At 34.3% G+C, this 13,270-nt stretch overlaps 2 long non-coding RNA genes across 2 annotated transcripts; both read right to left on the bottom strand.

Moving 5' to 3' along the window:
• Positions 1-6,276: 6,276 nt before the first annotated feature.
• Positions 6,277-6,872, bottom strand: LOC135170692 (uncharacterized). The gene is made up of 2 exons (XR_010300416.1): positions 6,528-6,872; positions 6,277-6,465 (listed from the first exon to the last, which is right to left on the bottom strand). It is a non-coding gene; the product is annotated as an uncharacterized LOC135170692 (long non-coding RNA).
• Positions 6,873-11,245: 4,373 nt separating this feature from the next.
• LOC135170691 (uncharacterized) lies at positions 11,246-12,838 on the bottom strand. The gene is made up of 3 exons (XR_010300415.1): positions 12,517-12,838; positions 12,012-12,139; positions 11,246-11,704 (listed from the first exon to the last, which is right to left on the bottom strand). It is a non-coding gene; the product is annotated as an uncharacterized LOC135170691 (long non-coding RNA).
• Between the last annotated feature and the right edge of the window lie 432 nt (positions 12,839-13,270).

The raw sequence follows: 13,270 nt of genomic DNA, 5'->3' as shown, positions 1-13,270 counted from the left end.
AGAATTCTAACGTCCATCCTTCGTTATGGGTATTGCGGGCCACCAGATCCATTGTTCCGAATCGGGTTTACATAATTGCATCCGTGCGCAGTCAGTCTCCGGAAAAGTCAGGCGTTGGGTGAATTAGACGGAGAGATTGAGATTTTGGATAAAAGAGGATATAATTGGATACGTATTTAGATAATGTAGCTCAGAACTAGAAATTATAAATTTTTAAAAATAATAATTATTTTTTTTATTTGTTATTTATTTGATGTTACAAATGTTGTCTTCGTTTTACATCGACTCCTGCCTGTCTAAGTCGCCGACTTTACGCCTTCTTTGGTCCTTCTATACTGCGTTTGAAAGTCTAGTCATCATTATTTTCCACTAAAAAAATTCTTCAAACGCCCTAATCACGCGAAACCAGTTAATAACTCCAAATAACATCGACATTGATTGGAAATCAACGACGAATCCTCGAGGTTGGAGCAACCGAAGTACAGTGACGCCACCGCCAGATGGCGTCCGATTCAACCACCTCCCCTGACTGATCTCGCTCTCCTCACCTCGTCTTAAATTTCAATCCACAAAAATTGTGCTCCCGGCAAACTATTTATTTTATTAAGTAACGTACAAGGTAACAGTGAAACCAAGATTTGCGAATACTTTATCCTTCACAAGGGAGGGTAGGGTGTCCTATTCAGCGTCGTGATTGAAATTATGCAAACGTCGTGTGGGCACGAATGCAATAAACAAAGATCACCGAGGGGGATCCGTGGCAGGTCGCGCTGTGGCTCGATATATACATTCTCGATGAGGCCATGGTACGAGACAATGCTGCACGATTCACCGGGTCTCGCTTATTCACTAGTACCCGGTGTAGATCGCTATAAGGAGACGAATCCAAGAAGGAGAAGAAGAATAAGAGGGAGCGTCATGGCATTTGGGACGCCGGACGACGGAGAATGCAAGGGCATGCCGCCTTCGGTGAACGGTTTTGTAGCTCATCCAACTTCTTTTATAGACTGGTACGTCGTGTGCACAGGCGTTAACTATAAATTCGTGGTTATCCCGGGAAAGGAAAAAGAAAGTGGGATATTAAATCATGTGTTGTAACTTTTCACCCTTTTTTTTTATTTCCAGACTGAGGGTTTTTGATTTATCAAAGGTCACGTGTGTAAGTTGATTTAGAGAATATATAATTCCGTAACAATTTATGTGGACTTGATTCACGTCAAGTGTGATGTGCTTTGCAACTTGCAACTTTGCAAGCTGATTTTGCTACTTGATTCAAATCTTTCTCGGTTTGAGTCAATTTTTCTCAACTTGAGAGAAGTAGTTTTTCGACTTGACTGCAGAATGTGCGTCGAGTTCATTATATGGACTATGAAAGGGACTTGAATGAAGCTTGTTATTGGCTAGAATCAAGTACGAAACAATTTGACTAAAGTAACAACACAACTTGACTCAACTTGATTCAATTTGTGACCTCAAATAGGAAAAATCTTGAATCCAGTTGTATTATGATATCACTGACTCGATGATTTCATAAAATAACTTGAATCAATTTGTATTACGACTTGACTCAAGTTGTTTTTTAGTTCAAGTCACAAATACACTTCGATTTAAGTCTTACTCGGTGTGATTAAACTTTTTTTCAACTTGAGAGAATAAATTTTTCGACTCGACTGCAGAAGGTGTGTCGAGTTCATTATATGGACTATGAAATCGACTTGAATGAAGTTTGATATTGGCCAGAATCAAGTACGAAACAATTTGACTAAAGTAACAACACAACTTGACTCAACTTGATTCAATTTGTGACCTCAAATAGGAAAAATCTTGAATCAAGTTGTGTTATAATATCACTGACTCGATGATTTCATAAAATAACTTGAATCAATTTGTACTACGACTTGATTCAAGTTGTTTTCTAATTCAATACACAAATACAGCTTGATTAATGTCGAGATAATGACTGAACTTTGAAAAATATTCACGACATACGTCTTAAGGTCCCAATTTAAAACCCCACCCTAAACTTATTACAGATAAAAGTGTCTGAATGTTATACTCTACGCAATTGAAACACAATCTCAATTGAAATAATAATCCTCCCTCCGCCAGTCATGATTCATCCAGCGATTGAACTCTGCATGACTCCCCATGACCATAAAAATAAATAAATACTCAAGGTATGATTAACCGAGAGAAAGTCACAAGATTAATTCCACAATTTTTCTTTCATTTCATTTATAATAAAATATGTCATCCCCATCACTGATGAATATTTTCTCCCATGTACAGTAATTCACATTCATTCCATTAATTATGTATCATTTAACATTGAGGGGAAAAAAAAATGATGGCCATTGTGAACAATATTTTCCATTCATTTCTCTCCCACGTCCCTCAGACACGTGTGAGACATCGCTGAATGCTAATGAAACTCTAGTTGAAGATGAAAATAAAAAGAATTATGAGAAGCTCGACGTTTACATGTGTGTAACGTTGTGCCATTAAGTGATCGTTGATGTTGGTGAGCGTGGAATACCATGCGATGCAATATGTTTAAATACAATAATGGGAAATGTACATTGACCTATTCGTCGCCGGATCCACATGCGGAGTTGTTTTAATGTCGGCTCGATAAGGTCTCGTGAATCTCCTCGGATAGTGGATGTTCACGTGAATCGTGCGAATGTAGGGGAGACGTTTTGTACCGGAGGGGGTTATTTATCGGTTCGAGGTAATAGCATTGAATTACTCAGTCGGCTGACGGCGATCTTATCGATTGTGATGGTCATTTCATCACTGTATTAACCACCGGAGATGGTCTTGATCCTGGTATGTGGAGCGTTATGGTTTCGTCATTCGTGAGAGAAGATAAATTGAATGATAAAAAAATCTCCTCGAGGGTAAATAATAATTTTTTATTTATTTAAGTTTGGTGATACCTGTGGTTTTATAAACTTTGAATTTTCAATTTGGTTTTTCTCTATAATATGGTCAGGAGTTAATGAGTTATGAATTTATGTCACATTTAAAAAAAAAATTATCGAAGGTTGGTATTGGAAAAATAATTAATTCTGTTGTCTTAAGTTTGTTGTAGACGTCAAATGAAGTTAGAATGAGGATGAAAATACGTGGAAAGTACGTTATTGAGTTGTTAAAACGGTGCTTTCGAGGTAGAATATTAAGTTTGAAGGAAATAGAATATTTTAAATAACGAAATTGTGGAATAATTAGCTTTAAATAATTTATTTGTTAACTACTCAGAGGATATATCTAGTTGTCATCAATTCTTTAGAGGAATTGAGATAAGTAAAATGAGGTGTAACACTCTGGACCTCAAGTAACGTCGCCATGATAGATCTTACTCATTCGAGTTTTTTTATTATCGAATTATCGAATTATTGAATTTTCGATAATAAAAATTTCCGTCGATCCTATTTCTTAAAGGAGAAGCACATAAATTAAGTTAGCTACGTAAGACATTGGCTAACTTCATGCGTAAGACTTTTTCCTCATTGGTTAATGTCTTCGAGGCGGGAAATTCAAATATAACGCGCGAAGCGCGCAGTCTCGTTGAGTATAAATAGAATGAAAAATATATGGAGATAAAATTGTTGCCTCGTATTATCTCAATCAGAAATTAAATAAATTGTAAATTGATTATGTCACTGAGAATAATTTTAATTATCAATATTGAAGTAGTTAAGTAAATTGGGAGAATCAATTTAAGTGAGAAGATGCGATTGGAAAATTAATCGAGGGTCTAGAGAGTCACCATGTGATTTACATTATCATAAACAATGATTCGATAGAAAAAAAGAACAGAGTTACTTTATTAGGTAACGAATATTCTTCTGGTATTCATGACTGATCGTTAGTCGTAGAGGGATCGGTGAAGTACAGACTGTTCTTTGTCGTGTTATTTATAAATAAAATGAAATTGATGAGACCTGTTAAATCTCCTCCGTTTTGTAAAATGGGGTCGGCGATTGCTTCCTCGGAAATGGGGGCACGAAAGTGGTGATTGACCGGTGATGGAAACATTTAGTGACCAAGATCAGTTGTTGAATAATAATTTTCTAGTTCAACGTAATTTTCATATCTGTAATCGCATTTGGTTCAACTGGGAATGATTGGTCTGAACATATATGGTCTAAAATGGATGTTTCCACTTACGGAAAGGTATCTGAAATCATTTTCTTGACAAAAATATATTTTTTCAGTGCAGTAATGAGTAGTGATTCATTTCCACTGAAATGATTTTCGATGGAGAGTGAGATAAGTTTGAGTTTCGTTGCGAATTTTATCTCTAAATTTCCCTGACTCCACGGGAGACCTGAGCTCTTCCGTCTCGCAAACTGAAAGAATTTTTTGATAAACATTATTTTACCGTTCCATTAAAATATATTTTATGAGTGTTCGTTTCCTTATTCGTATGTCGAACTATTAAAAGCTGATCTGGGATGATAAAATTTTATTCTAGGACAGAGTCCTTTCATTCCGAGGCAAACGGAAATTACTCTGATGAGTAAAAATTACCCTATCGATACGGTCAAATTCTCCCACCAGAAAAAATGTAAAATTAATTGTGCATGAAAATAAAAATTCTTCATTTGGGAGTCAAAGTCAATTATAAAATATATTAATTTAATTAATTTGTCGATAGGAATGAGGAGCCAATGACTCATTACTTTTATAGAACTGTAGGATAACTTTTATCAATAATTTCTCTCCTCAAATTTTTTCCCCGATATAAATTTTAATAAATTCTGTAAATAGACCTCGTTCCACGATTACTCGATCGACTTATTTTATAATTTCTCTTTTTCCTCTGCTCATAAAAATTGGCAAACTCATATCAAAGTCTTATCTACTATCAAATTATGTCCAACAATATTCCATCAAATGGTTCCGCACATTCCGTGGACTGAATCAGATAATATTTTATCGAGTTTTTAAATATATTCAACACGTTATTTACATCAGATCGACCTGCTATTTCAACCATGAATGACTTTTCTGGTGGTTGTCCAGTTATGTCTCCCCAGGTGTCCGCTAAACTCAATTGAGATAAACGTTATTTTAGGAAAACTTGTCGTGATAATCACGTCATAAACTGACAGACTTAATTAGCGACAGTAGCTACTCTATTACGCGAGTTGAGTTCATTTCAATAAATTTTGTTGGCACTGTTGAGTGTTTAATCCAGTGGCTGATTGGTCTCAATGGAGACCGTTGAGTACGTAATACGTCCATTACTTTATTGCGTACATGACTTGGACAGACTGGCTGACGTTAGCTTTTCGAAAAACTCATCACTCAGATTGTGATCGGAGCGGGTGCGCTGAACACGGTCCATCAGGTACCGATTTACCATGTGTTGCAAGGGGAATGTGGAACGTGGGTGGTGTCAGACAATTGAGAAGTGTTATTAAATTTTAATTGGAATTTAAAGGGTCACAAGCGAACTGTTGGAAGGGCGAGTAATCTTAGAATAAATGGCACACAGATCACTTATTCACTGATGTTTTTACTTTTTATTTTTATTCAAAGATTTTCACGACACTGATTTGATATATATAAATAAAAAGGAACTTAATGTTGGACATAAAACCGCGGAGAATATTATATTCGACGTGGTAATTTTTTAATTCCATAAAAATCAGCCGCTTAACCCGCCCTTTTCGTTTGACGGTCCAAAAACGGGAAAGAATTTTCGATCGGGCGTCAGTTATTCGTTTTCTCGACGGAAACAACAAACCGAAAAACGTAGTCGAAGTGGAACATCACGACAACGAACCAAAATTCTGAACTCAAATTGTGGAGATCGAGAAAACTTAATACTAAAGGTCAAGGAAAAGGTGGTAGATGCTCGCGCTGTTCAGGGGGTTGGTTGTGGAGAGAGGGGTGGCTCAGGTGGAAATCGGTCACTAGAGTATTATTTCGATGGAATAAAACCAATGCAAAAGCATATTTGATATTGACATCGCGGAACTATATTATTTTCACGTCATGGAAACAGCGAGAATGCTCGCGAAGTCGTAAATATAATAAATTATGGAATCCTCAAATATTAATAATTAACAAAAGGTACAGTTCAAAATAAACTAATAGGTATAGTTCAATATCTTCCATGAGGGAGAAGATAACTTATTTAAGATGATTCATCTTTGATTTTCACTTCAATAAAATTATAAATCTACGTCCAAAGCTCTTGACAATTTATGAATGGGCAAATTAAAATAGAAACTATTAAGAAGTTAAAATTTGTTAAAAAAAAATTTTTGGACGTCATCTAGAATAAACTGTCGATTACTTTTCTCTCTCATATCATAATAATTATTATTCTATTATTCACTCACGCCGGAGTTCTCATTATTCATAAATTATGAATAAAAATGATGGCAAAGGTTCAGCTTCAGGGACGCCACCGCCAGGTGGTGCCGTATTCGATTCCTCTCCCTATCTCTGAAAATTAAATGTCATATTATTTTGCATTTCGGCTGTTATGTCCAGCCAGAAATAGTTACCACCAATTATCGTCACTTAATCAGATCGATTCGATCGCAATCTCGGCACCAAAATAGATTCAGCGATCGCGATCTCACCACTCAGTGATTCAGAATCACCTAAATGACATCCAAATTTGTGTATACGTTACATCATGATAACTTTAGAATAAAACGTACCCATATAATTAATTATGAAACCATGAAGTGGCTCTCATTGAGGAAATTATCGTGCGAAGATCCTCGACGATAAAGATCATGAGATTTTTTTCAATCCACTGAATGATTGTTCTCTATTTACTTCCAGAGATATTGATCGCGGGGAGATAGTGTCACTCAGTCGTCTAGCGTCAACCGCATGCTTTACCTTCACGATTAAATAGTAGAGAAAACTGTGGAATGGGGCGGGGTTAGTGTGTCCCAGTCCCATTCCATTAAATAAAATATTACGATTTTTTAGGAGAAATTTAATGTTGGAAGGGCTAAAGTGAGAATTTCAATAGAAAATTTTCTATCCGTTTCAACATTGAGTGTTATTTATTATTAATTTCGATACATTTTCAATTGATTTTAATACATATTTTGCACTTTTACTGAAGAAATAATAATGTCATTGAGTAAATTATTGATTGAGATACAAAAAAAATTACTTTCATGATAAAAAAAATTTAATGTAAATGCAAATTTCAGTCAAAATTTGCCTGATTTTTCAAGTTTTTAAATTTTTTTCGATGATGAAATCAATATTTTATTTTATTCAAAAGAATCCTAATAATTTCATGCCTCTATAAAATTATAAATAAACAATCGCGCTGGTAAAAATAATCTAATTACGAAGGATTAATGATAAAAAATGATAATCAAGATTTTTAATGCATTAAACATTTTTTGAGATGAAATAAATAACTAATAATAGTAAATAATAATGTAATAAAGAGTGAATTATCGATTGAGATCAAACAAAAATTACTTTGATGACAAAAAAAGTTGATATAAAAGAAAATGTTAATCAAAATTTACCTCAATTTTGAAATTCTTTTTCCATTTTTCCAACATTAAAATCAATATTTCATTTGATTTGAATGAATCCTAATGATTTCATCAGCCTATTACATGATAAATAAGCAATCCCCTACGTAATGATAATCTAATTACAAAGAATTATTGATCAAAACGATAGTCAATATTTTTAATGGATTATAAATTTTCTCCAATGAAATCCCTTAGAATGAGAAACGTTTACTGAACAAAAATTCTTTTTATTACCCCTGGAATCTCATTTCCCTGCCTATTAAGGATTACCGATCTCATGAAAACGTCTCATTAACAACTGCAATCAATCTTCACCCTACCATTCACAAAAAAATCTCCACAACTCATCAGAATATTTCCCGCAATGTCGTTAATTACTTTCGTGGCCTTTACCCTTCTCCTGACAATCATTGTAACCGGGCATATCAGGCCCACTTGATGCCTAGCATGTACCTGAAATAAAAGATTGTGGGATTGTGATAAGGGGACTGGTTCCCTTTTATTGTTCAAGAGACGATACGACAATTCGCTTCTGGACTTTAAACAACTGGCTCTGAATCACGAGGATATGCTCGCCACGCGGAACCATAACGTAATGCCTGAGCTGTAATAATATTACATGGGGGGGGGGGTGAGGCGGGGGGAGGGGGGTCTGTAGGTGTTACATGTGTTCACGAAGTGATTTTATGACGGAATTACGAAAAAATGGGAAATTTATTGGACACCGGAGATAAGAAACAATTATTTCAAAATGCTTCGGTTGTTTCATTCTTCAGTTGGTGAAAACCTCGATTTCAGACTTTTTATTGTGTAGAGGGCATCGCCTCTATATTTCATGGAGCGATCGAAGGAATTGTTAATTGAAAATACCAAACTGTGAGGTATTATTTAACTCACGTGGAATTTATTTTTAATTATATTTTTTATTTGAAAAGAGAATAGCGAATAACTCTGGTTGAAAGTGGCAATTGGAATAAAATGTAATAAGTAATTGAAGCGAATTTTTTTATGAAATTTCGGATACTGAATTTTTGGCAATTTTCGGAAATTTCCGGGCTATTTTTACAGAAATTTGGGAAAAAATCACGTTGATGGCAAGAGAATTTCCAATGCCAGCACTGCGTTTAAAAAAAAAATTGTTTTGTCTAAAATAATTTTAATTATAAAACCTTATTTAAGGAGATTGTGCAAATAGAATATACAGTTTTTTAAATTTCTCCGGAAAAGTAACCACCAGTTATTATTCGCGATCGAAACCTCTTAATAATTGCTTCACATTTAAATAAAGAATCTGAGTAAAGAATCTGAGTGATTTGAATAAAGAATCTGATAATAATAAACAAATACTAATGATAATAAAAAATAAATACCAATAATAATAATCATAAATATAACAAATAATTTAACAAAAATTATTGGCTATGAATTAAGATAGCGATTAACCCTTTGGTTCACAGACGCCATCGGAAGGTGGCGCAATATGTAACTGTATCCTCTCACATGATTTCCACCTATGCTAATCAAAATATCATCGCTCTTCAATTATAATTAATTTATTTACAAAAATATAACACTATAAAAATGATTAAATATAAATTACTTACCATCATCCCTTTAGAAAAAAATCAGTGTGTGAGGTACAAATTAAGACAAAAATTTTTAAATTCCCTTACGGAATCATTTGAGATCCGGGCTCTTCCCACTATCGCATAGTTTTGAAAAAGAAAATTCAATACTGACAGTAAATAATTAATCACGCGATAGCAATTGATCAGCTGATAAAGCAAGACATCTGATTCTTATCGGTCATATGGATTTCTGCAATTCAGGTTACGAACAATAAATTGAAAAAAATGTTGTCCTACAATTAATTTCCACTTGGCTGGAGAAAAAATGTCTATTTCTCGGATATTGCTAATTTCTCTCTTAAAATGTGTAGGCACACTATAGACAGACCCCAGTACCACTCGGTTTGACATAAAGAAGAAATATAGCGCGCGGCAATGGTGTTGTCCCTCGTCACCCCGTGTGATCTAGCGGCTACAAATTTACTTTTCCAATTACATTGAACTGTGGCAAGTGTTCTGATGAACACCGTGGAAACACCGGGCATTGCTTTTACTATTATTGCACCTGGAGTCCAGGTATATACTCGGTTGAGGTCAGGTGCAATTGGATTGTACCGTTTCACTCGGCGCGTGAGCCGACTGGTATTGAGGATTCTAATCAATCGTTGCCGATTTCTGTGCGAGGTATTAATTGGCGGCGTGCGTGGACGCAATCACCGGACGAAGCGGGACAAATGGGATCGTTTGGAACATATCGGGAGGGAATGGAAATCGGATATGGATGTGCTGGTGGACATTTTTATTTTGACGTGTGAAATCAAAGATGAATTAATTATTAACGTCTGAAGGAAGTTGTCGGGAGAATTTGGGGGTTAGGACTTGTTGTTGCGCCATCTGGCGGTGGCGTCCCTGTAGCTAGGGGTTCATAACCTCGGGAAGTCACCGGAGATGGTCGCAAAAAAAATAGCCAGCAATTACAAATCAAAGTTATAAATTATTTTCTACAAATTTTTGATTCAAGAAAAATACTCTAATTTGGTTCTTTCTGTAATTTGATTTTTATCCAGTTTAAATATTCAAAATTAACTTGTGGTACTGGAAAAAATGGCGTGAATTAATACTTTTTGATGTGGAAATAATTCTTTCAGAGAATTAAAAAAAATTTGAATCTGTATTATTTTATGGAGTTGAAATTCTGATGAAAAACTCCCCTGATGATCAACGAATCCTGAATATTTCTGAAGATTTTTTTAATTCGATTCGGATTATGAAAACGTATTGAATATCTCGAACAGAAGAGATTCATAATTATCTAATAATATTCAACCTCTCAGAATGCTGAATTACCCAACTAAACGTCAGTTCATATTCAACAATTTCAACTCATACTTGACCTCTCAGTCATAAAAATATCATTAATTACTCGTAGAATAAATTGACTGTGACACATAATAAAACATATTTATACCTTAATGTTGGCTCACTCCAGAGGCCTAAAAGGGACGTCGTAAAGTCGGGGTAGCACCGGGGACGAAACAACCGTCTGTTTATGCCTTTGGAAATTATATTTTACGAGGCATATTTTCATAAACTTTTGTCGGAGAGGGGGGTACTGTCAATCCACTTAACACCAATATTACAGTCGTTAAATTTTCTTGGCGAGAAAAAAAACGTGGATTAAGTGGGAGGAATGTGATTGTCCCGAGGTCTACCTGTCGATGAATGAGGTTCATTATGATGTTGGCACGCCGATAGTCAATATCCTATTTTTTTACTGCCACAGACTAGTTACGATATATCTAATTGTTAACAAATTCTCTGAATTTATGAGGGTTATTAGGCGGTATGAAGAGAATTAAAAATTATTCCACTTTCCGAGCGTGATGTCATTACATTTCATTTACATAAAAAAAATCGAAATTGGTATATTTCCATTTTTGGGCGCAACCTCACGGAAATTATGAGCCCCCCCCCCCTCATGGCAAAGTTCAGAGATATTCTTATTTTGTTAATTTTTAGTGAAAATTTACTTTTAAATATTTTAATACACCTGAAAGTCAGAATAAACATCTGAACCAACGGATCGCAGTTCGCGTTGTCAAGTTGTAATTATTTATCAAATAGTAGGTCAATATCTTTAGTATTTTTCTTATGTTTAATTTGTTTATTAATGTCACAGTTCATGAGAAGATAAATTTGCATATTACTAATGTAATTAGTAAAAATTAAAATAGAAGAGAAATATATATATTAATAGTAAGAACAAACCGATGTTTCGTAATTATTCAATTGAATTTGGACGATCGATCAGTTAATTAATTAGTCGTAAAATCAATGAATCATATGTAATTAATTATCTATTTCACAAGTTTTTATTTTACCAGAAAAAAGTTCCCACGAGAATAATTTTCATACCTTCCCATTAATTCCCAATAAAATAAAAAAAGTACGAATTTCGTATTATTGCGAAATCCCAGTAATCTCTCGGCGATAAAAAAACCCAATAAACCACAATAGCCGCATTAAAAATCTCGCCGGCAGGTCGAAAACATTTTCAGGGAAAGTGACAAACATGTTGATTATCTCTTACTCCGTCATCTGAAATCCCAAAAATTCACGGCACCCTCACTAATTACTTAAGTTCATGGTCATATGATAACGAAACTGCGAAAGTCGCACGTGGGTAAGACCCGAGTAATTAAGACAATGAAAAAATACTGGCCAATATGAGACCGTGTTTCGACATTTCCTTGAGATAATCATTAGAGATGTTAATCCGCGATTCATTTTAAATGAGAAAAAAAATGTCGTGTTATCCAATTAAGAAGCGGACTTATGTGTCAAAATATGAATATTATAACAGCCCGTCACCATAAATACTGAAAAAAAAATCTCAAAAATTTACCTGCCTTCCGCTCCACACATGGGCCTTAGGAAATGGGGCCCAAATAGATCGAGAATACTCTGCATAAATTATAATTAAGGTAAATGCAACTGTTCTTGACCAGCAAAGCCGAGTGATCTTAATGGAAACTGAAAAAAAAAGAAAAATAATTGAAATCGAAAGTAAACGTTTTTTAAGTTCAACTCCGAATATTTATAAATAATTATTAAGAAAGAAAATTCATTTAATATTCAATAATTCATTGAAATCAGTTTCTTGAAACTTTTCATTTGCTTTTCAATTGCATCTCGTTCTACATTTATATAATATAATATAATATAATATAATATAATATAATATAATATAATATAATATAATATAATATAATATAATATAATTGTAATATAATATAATATAGTATAATATTGTAATTAAATATCATATATCACTTAATAAATTTGATACATTTTGACTCAGCCATTTTTTATCATGCGCCCACAACATGAAAATCGCGTTCAATACTTACAACATAACTCCTACAAACACTGCACTCTCCAACAGCACCAACAACCTCCTTTGCGGCTTACGCTCTGACGAACGTGGGTGTACCCGACGCTTTTTCGATTGCAGATAGATCAACAAATGCATGTATATCACTGTTCGCTTGTTTATCGTCAAAGGAAAATAGATTGTTGAGTACAGAGTGATTTACTTTTTATCGATCCACGCCGGGAGTCGGGCTGGATGGCCATGAACTGTACGACAGTATTAATCCGGATGTTTTCTCTCAATTTCTTGTTTTTTTTTTGTTCTTGAGACATTTATATGTATTATTATAATTTCTACGATGATCTTGAAGGGAGATCAGAGGTGCCAAAAATTCTCACCTAAAGAATATCAATTTATCTGGGAAATTCAAACACTAGATTTTATTCTCAATTTTGTTGGGAACAAAATCGAGCTGATTTCGAAATTCGTGGATTTGAGTCGCAATCAATGAAACATCCAAAATTCAGATATTTAGAGTGAAAATCAGTGCGAAAATTTATTTCCAAATTTATGAATTTTTTAAGAAAGAAAATTATTGAAAGTCACTGAAAAATTGCCCTGCGATCCGGAATTTTTAGGAAATTTTGTCGGAAAATTACTGAAAGTTGCAGGAAAATATTTCTGGTCACCAGGAATTTTTCCATTTTGAGAAACATTACGGAAAGTTATGTCAAAATTATCCTAGCGACCAGGAATTCTCGCAAAACTTTTAGGGCAATTTTTACCGCACC

The sequence above is a fragment of the Diachasmimorpha longicaudata genome, chromosome 17 (genome assembly GCF_034640455.1).
Source record: "Diachasmimorpha longicaudata isolate KC_UGA_2023 chromosome 17, iyDiaLong2, whole genome shotgun sequence".
Taxonomy (NCBI): Eukaryota; Metazoa; Arthropoda; class Insecta; order Hymenoptera; family Braconidae; genus Diachasmimorpha; species Diachasmimorpha longicaudata.
The sequence above is the reverse complement of the archived record's forward strand: the minus strand, read 5'-3'. Positions and strand labels throughout refer to the sequence as shown.